Genomic DNA, 11,130 nt, shown 5'->3' on the forward strand with positions numbered 1-11,130 from the left:
AAACGCAGACTAGTAATTCTCCGTCGGAAGGAGACTTTGAACGACCCAATATTTCAAATCAAAATTATTTGGCAACTAACGTAATTCTGGATGAGATGGCTACCCTTAAGAATGACATAGATTTATTGAAAAATAAAACTGCACAATCACAACCCAGCAATACACCTATCAATGCGCACTACATTCCGAGTAGAATCACAGTTAAAGATGCACTCTCGTATATACCTTCTTTTGACGGTTACAATATAACAGTTACACAATTTATGAGAGCTTGCAATCGTGCATGCTCTATGCTCGACCAGTCTACCGTTCCCATGTTTTTAGCACTTGTTCGTCAGAAATTTAAAGGACGTGCACGAATAACCTTAGAAAATTTGGAATATCAAACACCTCTGGAACTTGAAACTAATTTACGCAACTTTTTTGATCCTTATAAAACTGCAAATGAATTGAAAGCAGCGCTTGAGAATGTTTGCAAGAAATCGCAAGAGCATGTTGTAGATTACATTAACCACGTTAAAAGCCTCTATTCTGATGTAATTAAAACTGAAACGCTTGAAAGAGAATATTTAACAGTAGAAGATGTCACTAAACTTGAAAAAGATACTATTAGAGCCTTTCTGAATGGTCTTCCACCTTCGCTTCGTATCCAATGCTTATCTAAACCCCATACGACTCTAGATGAAACATTTAAAAATACAATCGAAGTGTATAAAATCCACGAACGCGACATGACTCGATTTCACGAGCCCCAAAATTTTATTGGCACAACTCAAACTAACTCACACAGCTCTGGAGTTAATGCAAACATTCCACAAGAGGACAACCGCGTTTTCAATCGACGGGACAACGAAACTTCACATCGAAACGGGTTCAGCAAAACACCACAAGGGTTTAGTAACTCAAAAGCAATATCTCAAAATAGATATCACAATAATCATCCCAGGAATTTCAGCAACCCAGGTTCATGGAATAATCATCGCTTTTCTGCAAATCGAAACAATTTTAGTTCCTTTAATAATACTGGTACTCAAAATTATTCAAGTAATAGCAATTTTGGGCAGGAAAACGGCAATAAACCAAGCTATATACCGGGAGTTTTTTGTGAATTATGTCGATCGCCAGGGCATAACTTGAGTAACTGTAGAAAGTTAGCTTACATGAACAGACAAAAAGAAATGAATTCAAAAAATGGCCAACTCCCCGAACAGAATATTGGCGGGTTTACGGGGAGCAATCCGAATCAAATCCCGTCACTATCTCAAAACCCGTGCAACCAATCGAGCGAAAATCAAATCCAACCGAATTTCCCCTCGACTTCGGGAACAACCACGGGAACTCAATAAAACGCGATTGCACACTACGAAGTTCTAAATTAAATATTCAGGACACTTTGAAAAGCGCAATTAATAGTAATATAAATATTTCCGGAGCGGATCTAGCGAAAATCCCGATCAAAACCATAGAAGAATTATACGTCGATCAAAGAGCACGAACAATTAATGCCATCAAAACACATGAAGGGCTTAGGGCGTTATGGGAACAAAAACCATCATTAATGCGGTACGGACTCGGATATCATGAAGAATTGAGACAGAAATCCCGGGGGTTAAAAAAAGTACAGGACTCAGTTAATAATAATCAATTCGAAAAAAATAATTCAGAGACGAACGTTAACATTAATTGTATACCTGACGAACCGATTAATGCGATAGTTTCCCCAGTAGAATCAGAGATTAAAATTTCCACAGAAAATACAAAAATAAATTCCGATTGTTCCATTAACACCACTGCGCGGCGCGCGTCTGAACAACTATCTAACGCTAATGAATCCGTAGCTACAAATCCTCCCAATCGAACACATACGGAATCAAATAACCCTAAAACATCATCAATTGAAACTAGCGATGTCCATCATCTAAAAGAAGCACAATTAGACACGGAAAAATCAATTGAAAATCTCAGATTAACCGCGCCCGTAAAACCCAATGGATCTAGTGAGAGGACTACTGCAGAAAAACTTCTCGATTCGAAAGGACAGACAGAATTAAAGCCTTATTCTCGTATTGCTCACGTGCAAATTGGAAAAACAAAGATCGCGTCCGTTACATTATACTCATCACAATTAAAATTACCAACGGTGATGATGATCGATAGTGGTGCGGAAGTCAATTTAATTAAAATCAGCGCTCTTAATTTTCACGCCCCAATGAATAACAAAGACATTATTGAGCTTCACGGTATTACTGACAATTTTATTAAAACCCTTGGAACCGTTTTAATTAACATTGATAACTATTCCATAAAATTTCATGTAGTGAGCGACAATCTTCCTATAATTCAGGCCGGAATTATTGGCGCAGAATTTTTCCATGAGTTCAGAGCCACTCTTTCGTATGAATCTAAAACTTTTTCTTTCCATAATGTAGTGATGGAAATAACTTACGACGACTATCAAACAATTCCTAAAAATTCTTCCTGTGCATTTACAGTTCAATTAACCAAAGATTCACCCACGGTTGGCCTTATCTCGGATATTTACATTGCAGACAAGGTTTCCATAATTGGAAGTCCAGAATTGAATATTCAAGGAAACGCATACATCAGAGCTATCAATCAAAGTGATCAAGATTTGACCTTGCCTACGCCTGTGATTAAGATGGGCCAGTGTAGTTGGTTAACATGTAGAGGAGAGACTGATGCACAGCGCGAACTGATCCGCGAAAACAATTTTCAAGAAGAGCCTAATTCTCATATTCAAAAACTCGACTATCTAAGTCACAAGCCAAATTGGTTCGCAAGTCCACCTCTCGATACTATTCCCATTAATGTAGTCTCAAGCGATAAACTCACTGCTGAACGTGCAAAATCTATACAAAACCTCCTCTATCTCGATCATTTGACTGAAACAGAAAATACTGTAATTACTGAACTCATTAGCCAACACCAAGACCTTTTTGTTCTTAATGGCGAAGCTTTAGGTGCTACAAATGCTATTTTTCATCAAATTAATACAATAGATGACGTACCTGTATTCAAACGACAATATAGATTCCCTCCTATTCACAAAGACGAAATTATAAAACAATGTACAGAATTAGAGGCAAGAGGTATAATTAAACCATCCGATTCGCCCTATAGTTCTCCCATTTGGATAGTTCCGAAAAAGGAAGATTCCTTAGGAAATAAAAGATGGAGAATGGTAATTGACTACCGATCTCTCAATGAAAAAACCATCGGGGACGCCTACCCTCTCCCAAACATTAATGAAATATTAGACCAGTTGGGAAATGCCCAATATTTCTCAAGCTTTGACCTTGCTAGTGGATTCCATCAAATCCCTATTCATCCTAATGACACACATAAAACCGCATTCTCTACACCCTATCAGCACTATGAGTTTACGCGCATGCCCTTCGGTCTCAAAAACGCACCCCCAACATTCCAAAGAATGATGGATAAAGTCCTAATTGGATTACAGGGTAAAGAATTATTCGTCTACATGGATGATATAGTGATCTATTCTCAGACTCTTGAAGAGCATGTTCGAAAGTTTCAAAATTTAAGTGAGCGCTTACGAAAGGCTGGTTTGCAACTCGAACCGGATAAATGTCACTTTTTAAAGAAAGAGATCAATTATCTGGGACACATTATATCATCTGATGGAGTACGTCCGGAACCAAAAAAATTAACAGCTGTCCAAAATTTTCCAAGACCAACCAATCAAAAAAATATCAGACAATTTCTTGGCCTAACCGGGTATTACCGTCGATTCATCCCAAATTATGCAAAAATCGCCAAACCTCTAACCTCTCTCCTAATGAAAGACAAGAAATTTCAATGGGGCGACGAGGAAAACGAAGCCTTTAGTAATTTACGGAACGCGCTGTGCAAATCTCCCATACTGCAATATCCAGATTTCACCAAGGAGTTTGTAATCACGACAGATGCTTGCGGATACGGCATTGCCGGAATTCTCAGTCAAGGAGAGATTGGTAAAGATCTTCCAATTGCATATATCTCAAGAGTATTAGGAAAATCAGAAAAAAATTACTCGACTATAGAAAAGGAAATGCTTGCTATCATTTATGCGGTAAACTACTTTCGACCTTATGTCTACGGTCGGAAATTTACATTAGTTACAGACCACAGGCCTTTGACTTGGATTAATTCGGTGTCGTCGCCAAATTCTAGAATTGTTAGGTGGAGACTAAGTATGCAGGATTTTGATTACCGAATAGTATATAAACCAGGGTTAGTGAACGCAAATGCTGATGCTTTATCTAGAAATATTCCATTTAATAACGAAACAGAATGCGACAACGATGATACTTTGTTAGATATAAAAAGAATTTTCACGATTGATTCTGACACCTCTTCTAGTGATTCAATATTTACGGCCCCAGCAAAACGAAAAAAGAAAGAGGTAACAAAAGCACTGACGAAAAGATCTCGTGTGGGAAGCGATGATATTGATATAGCAGTAGATAACAGCACGAAATCAGAGGACAGTGAGAATGTAGGTAGAAATAAAAGAAGTAATATAGCTGACGAAGATATCACGCAACAGACAGGCTCAAGTAGCGCGACGGAAATCTTAGCCGAACATCCGGCATCTGAACCCCTGATATCACCTGAAGGAAATGACTCAGATAACGAACATAATCACAGTGAGCTATCCAGTAACGGTGGATTAGCGGAGAGCGAACGCAGCTCTGAGCCATATCCTGCAAGCGTTGCAAATAATCAAGACATCGACCCATCCCACTATTTACCCCCAGCCGCTTGTGATGAATTAGATGAAACATTTTTTGATGACGGGTCTCTAGGGTTAGCAGACTTTACTGAAATTATGTCCGACATGTTCATATCCCCAGAGGATGCACAAGATAACAACTCGACTGATATACTCAGAACAGATTCTATTAGCAATCATGAGAATGAAGCAGTTGAGGTCGATGTACCTGACTCAGATGATTCAAGCGATTCGAGCGAAGAAATATTCCCAACAGCTCGCGTTCCATTCGAGAATCAACGACAAAGGGAAAATAAAGAAAGACTACCACCAAATTCGCGAATAATTTCGGATCAGGTAATTGAATGTCGTGACAATTTAGCCATGCGACAAGACAATTATCTTATCTTTACTTCTATTAGGGGTGAAGCTTGCGATAATGGAGCTCTGGAAATACTGCATACAATCGATTGTCCGATCAATGATCTCACTTTACTCCGTGTAAAAGTTATACCTTATAAGAAAAAACTTACCCTCATCCTACCCCTGCGTAATAATAGGAACAACATAGTGGTCGAAGAAGACATTCGCGAAGGGTTACAATCTGTTCACAACGCAATAATTGATCTCAATATCAAATCAATTAGCATAGCTAAGACTGATCAATTCGACGACGTCCCATGGAATATAATAGAACAAATCCTAGTAGATACATTTGCACCAATTGATGTAAAAATTACAATTTGCACGCAAGAAGTCATAATCCCCAATGAGCATGACCGATCCGAAATCCTACTCGAGTATCACGCTAGCGCGACGAACGGTCATAAAGGTACGACAAAAACTTTTAATCGTCTTAGGCAGAACTTTTTCTGGCCAAGTATGAGACAAGACGTTATCGAACTCATTCGTAATTGCAGGGCATGTCAGCTAAAGAAATTAGTTAGGGTTAAAACGAAACAACCTATGGTTATTACCGACACACCTAAAGCAGCCTTCGACAAAATCGCCATGGATATGGTGGGACCTTTATCGAAAACGAAAAATGATAATATATATATTCTCACCATTCAAGATTTGTTAACTAAATATTCTCTAGCTATACCTTTAAAGAACGGAGATTCTAGAGAAATAGCAATTGCTCTTGTTAAAAATTTTATCTGCTATTTCGGAGCACCAAAAATCATACTCACCGATCAAGGCTCAAATTTTATATCTTGTCTCATGAAAACAATTGCCAAGAAATTTCGAATTAAACAATATCATACTACTGCATATAGACCTCAAAGCAATGGATCCATCGAAAGATCCCACCATGTCCTCATACAATACCTAAAACAGTACGCAGACACCCATACAGATTGGGACGAACTATGTGAATTAGCTTCTTTTGCATATAACACTAGTGTCCACGAGGGAACGGGATACACTCCTCATCAATTAGTATTCGGGAAATTAGCTAGATTACCATCCAGTCAAGCCGCTAATGAGCCAATCGAGCCTACATACGGAGACTATTTGCGCCAACTATTTACGCGAATCAGTAAATTTCAAGAAACAGCAGGACAAAATCTTCATCAAGCAAAACTTAAATCTAAAGAATATTACGATGCGAAAATAAATCCACAACAGCTTAGTGTGGGAAATAAAGTATTTTTGCTTAAAGAACCCAATAAGGGAAAAATGACTGACCAGTATGAAGGTCCTTATAATATTATTGAAATACTAGAAAATTGTAACGTCATAATAAATAGAAATGGAGCCAAGAAAAAGGTTCATATTAATAAGCTACGGTTATCTAAAATGCAAGTTTCTCTCATAACCACATAAATGATAACACAATAGACATTAAGAATAAAAATCTTCAAAAGTTAGAATCATTATTTCAGCTAGAATAACTAATTAATAATTAATAACAAATTATAATCAGAAAATTAGGGTAGTAGGAAAATTGAGTTAGCAAAATCCCAACATCATCCAAAAATGTTACAGATGACTCTAAAAAGGATGATGACGGCTATTCTCGTCCTGTTGTTCATCAACACCCAGGAAATTAATGGATTAGTAGGTTATGATTGTAGTGGGTCTACCTTAAACATCACCTCGTATTCTCTACTCCAGGTGGGGCAATGTCACATCCCCCTTGTTAAACCCAAATCAACAAATGTCAACATCGAACTTATGCAACTTAACAAATATGGACAAATTACGGTCGTAGAATGTCGATTACAATTAGATCGAACAATTCACCGTTGCGGAATGTTTTCCCATGTAGCAATAGTGCACAATTACCGCAGGGAATATTTCGTTGAGCTGGAACAACACGAATGCCAAAAATTACATGATTCCAACTCACTACAGATATCACACAACATTGTAGTCGATGCACTAGTTAAAAATATCACCAATCTTAGACCAATCACAATAGCCGGTAAAGCCGAAGTTGACGGCACATGTCAAGGAAGCCAGTATAGTGACCCATTTGGGAATTGGGACGAAGTCATTGTCAACGCAATAGCGCGAATCTACTACACTTCATATGTCACCACTGTCGAATTAATATCCAACAAAGTAACCCTTCAATCGGGAGCCAAATGCGATTTTTTGGCGGGGTCTTGTACAAACTCTCTTGGCACTCAGGCCTTTTGGTCAGTCCAGCCTCCAGACGACTGTAAATTCGGAAAATACACAACGCTATATCGAGGATCAGCTACGAAGATCGAATCAGACAACAGTAACCCGACCACTTATTTAGTTACCACTAGAGACTATACTTTCACATTGGAGCAAAGATCTAAGACATTAACCTGTGGCTACCTTTTGATCCAAACTGAATTACCAAAATTATTTATTATGGAAGTTTCTCCGGGAACCACTTTCCCCACAAATAAGATTATCAATACCGATAATGTGGACTTAATGCAATATGTTAACACGAAAATTGTATACCTCGAACACCACCTTAGAACTCAAGTTAGGAAGCTGTATCACTATATTCGTCTCAGTCAATGCGAAGCCCAAAGAACCTCATTAATGAACGCCCTTAGCACAGCGTCATTTGCACCTGATATATTTGCCTATAACCTCATGAAAGGCCCGGGTTATCATGCAATAACAACAGGAGAATTGGTTTCCATTGTCAAATGCACGGCAGTACCAGTCACCCTCAGAAAGAGTGAAAATTGTTACCAAGAAATGCCAGTTACTTACAACCACGAAAGTTACTTTCTAACCGGAATATCGAGAATGTTGATTAGACATGGAACGGTCATTGACTGCCATTCAGCGATACCTACAGTTTATAGAATTGATGGATATTGGTATGCACTGAACCCTGACCCAATGAAAACCCCAACGCCTGCAACCTTTAACCCTTCTCTACCAATAGAATGGGAATATGAAAAAATAGAAAATTTAGCAACTAGTGGAATTTATAGCGAAACAGATATGGAAAAATTACGTGACCGACTATTAACTCGAGCAGAAGCCGCCACTGTAATGAATAATCTTGTCAGCGCCGCCAATGGTAATGAACTGCCAGCCGGAACTATTTCAATGAAACACCTTTTGAGTAGGGAGATGGTAGAGGAAATGACGGAATCAGCAGCTTATAAGACGTGGGAAAAACTCAAAATATTTGGGAATACAGTATCGATTCTTATAGGAATTGTCACTATTATCCACGTGATAATTGGCATTGCTAATGTGTTCATACATGGTTTTACGCTACACGATGCATTCGGATGGAGCTTCCGTATCCTTGGAGCTTTATTTGGAGGACTTACACATTATTTTATATACAGAACACGTCGAAACCAAACGAATAATTTACCAGAAAACATCGAAGCTCAACCTCTTAACACGGAGATGAGAACACACACCCGGAGAACCACGCCATTGAACACTATAACTACAACAAGTGAACTGCCACGAGCCACCCTTCCTAATCCGATTAATCCGCAATTACTATCGCAAGCACGTATAGCTTTAAGTACTGCCCCAACTAACACAAACTAGTAGAAGTATTTGTTAATAACCATTCTACATAGTGCCAATAAATAGAAAAATAGCCACTCAGAAATCAACAGTGGATTCGATGCTGATCAAGGGGAAATATATTATATGTCTTCCTACTCGTCCGAAATCGTGATGGTCCACAACTATCTTGCACGTTTCAACTATCCTGGTTACATTTACCCTCCTGAATAACTAGCAATTGACTTCACAAATCATTAACAGAATCAACATCAACAACAATCAGCATCAGCATTAGCATTATCAGCAGCAGTATCAGCATCAGAATTAGCATCATCAACGATGAACACCCGATCGGCTGATATTTGCGAGAAGATTCGGCAAATGCAGACGACTATTAGCAAGATGCAAGCTGCTACTGATCAGTTGAGCAACACAATGCATAGGTTATTCAAATACCAAAACACTACAGATTCAAAAATTCTCATGGAAAGAACGATGCGAAATCTACGGTTCCACATGATCTTCCTCAGAACCCTACATGAAGAGCTGCAAACACAAATTACAAATTAAAATAGAAACTCAACAATCATAACCTACACGATTCCATTACACGACGGGGAGAAGGCCGAATTTCAATGGGGTTTGGAGTCAATAAATACTTTGGGAGTGACGATCCAAGGGGTCCCCAGGGAAACGGCGGCGAAATAAGATAGAAAAAAAAAAAAAAAATAAATAACTAAATAAATATTATTTTATAGTATTTTATACAGTATTCGAAACTACTCTTTCTATATTTTTTTTATAATTATCACTAGCATTGTATTCAATGAAATAACCTACATATATATGTATACATATATAGATATAGATTTTTTTTATTTTTCATTCATATGTGCATAAAATCATAATGTCCATATACATTTTTTTTTTATTGGGAGATAATCCCGTACCGAATGTACTCTCAATGCTTTATATCGAGTCAAACATTCATAATCAACATTTGTAGACATTAAAACAAAAACATAACAGAGGTCATTAATATAAATCATGACATATTTAATATCTACACTGTGCGACATTTATTAATTCCTTCAGCATAACAATCAGTAAACCAAAAATTGGACATACATCATAATTTTTGGCAAACTAAGGCTAGGGGAAAAATAACGCGCTTTCAACCAAACTTTTGATTCCAAACGGTATCAAGAATGAAAATAGTTTAGTCAAAAAACATTAGACAAAGTAGATAATAACAGAGCACGCAACATTACCATGCTGCACTTAATATTTTAGACACATAATTTTTTTTTTTCTTTTCCCGACTTTTGCTGTCCGCATCCCTTTTATATAATCTAGGTGAAGGTAGCACTAATCTGCACGAGCACGTATTTGCAATGCACTGAATGCAAAATATAGAGTTATAAATGGAACGAAACGTTTTTTCTTCCGTAAATAAAGAAATAAACGTCTCATATCATTCCAGAATCAGGAATGGACAGACACACGAATGAGCGCCCTCGTATGATTAGGATATGGAGACACCCCAATAAAGAAATCTTAGAGGCGAGGAAAAGGAAACACCGAATATTAATTATCGCGAGACAATTGCAAAAGAAAGTAGAAAAAATGCATAAATTATTAGATGTATTTAAACAATATTGCGAAGCGAAAATCGACGAAATAGAAAATACCGATAGTCACGAAGAATTGGAGGAGATTTCGGCGGACGAAATAGATACAGATAATGATAGCAGATAAAGGTAGGATATTCTTTCTATTACTTCAGGCTTAACTTGAGAAAATGAGAGAAACTTGCAAAATAAAAATAAAAAAATAATACTAAACTTAACTATTCATAATGGCTACTAACGCTTGAATTATAACGGTAAAAGAACGCCGACGGAATGACACAGATCCCGTTAAATAGCCTCACTAAATAAATAATAAAAATTATAATATTCATATACATATGCATATGTATATACATGTATGTATATGCATAACATTAGAATCATACTCATGAAGTAACAATACTGTGGGCTGGCATGAGTTCGAGTATCGATTGTCACCTTTGCGATAACCTGAAAACAAGTGAAGAAATAAGTAGAATATATAATAAAATACTGTAACGATAGGCCACTGACGAGTAGTATGTAAAATTATGAATTGAAGTGTAAGATTTAGAATAAGCCTGAAATTCCTTCAGCATGAATGAGCTGAAACATGCAACGCCCTACAGTTGCGGCTTAAGGTTCCGAATATTGGCACCTAATTCTTCAGGATATCAGGGATCGAACTTGATGTTCTGCGGACCTTCGGCCTGAAAAGAAAAGAAGAAAAGAAAACAACAACGACGAACAAAACACAATCCTATTTTGCTTTCCTTACCTGCTCCCCTATATCCTTCTTCCGACCTC

General features: G+C 37.5%; 1 protein-coding gene across 4 annotated transcripts in view; it reads left to right on the forward strand.

Annotated features, from left to right (window-relative positions):
• The first annotated feature begins 1,558 nt into the window (after positions 1 to 1,558).
• The window catches only part of LOC135172177 (uncharacterized), a 29,643-nt gene continuing 20,071 nt past the window's right edge, over positions 1,559 to 11,130 (forward strand). For 2 of the 4 annotated variants that reach the window (XR_010300889.1, XR_010300890.1), the window contains exon 1: positions 1,559 to 3,995. The gene's annotated coding sequence lies outside the window, so the exon portion shown is untranslated. Of the gene's footprint in view, positions 3,996 to 8,756; positions 10,474 to 11,130 lie in introns of those variants that run through there. The other 2 variants (XM_064138451.1, XM_064138452.1) reach the window with 1 other exon arrangement.

The sequence above is a fragment of the Diachasmimorpha longicaudata genome, unplaced genomic scaffold (genome assembly GCF_034640455.1).
Source record: "Diachasmimorpha longicaudata isolate KC_UGA_2023 unplaced genomic scaffold, iyDiaLong2 ctg00000188.1, whole genome shotgun sequence".
Taxonomy (NCBI): Eukaryota; Metazoa; Arthropoda; class Insecta; order Hymenoptera; family Braconidae; genus Diachasmimorpha; species Diachasmimorpha longicaudata.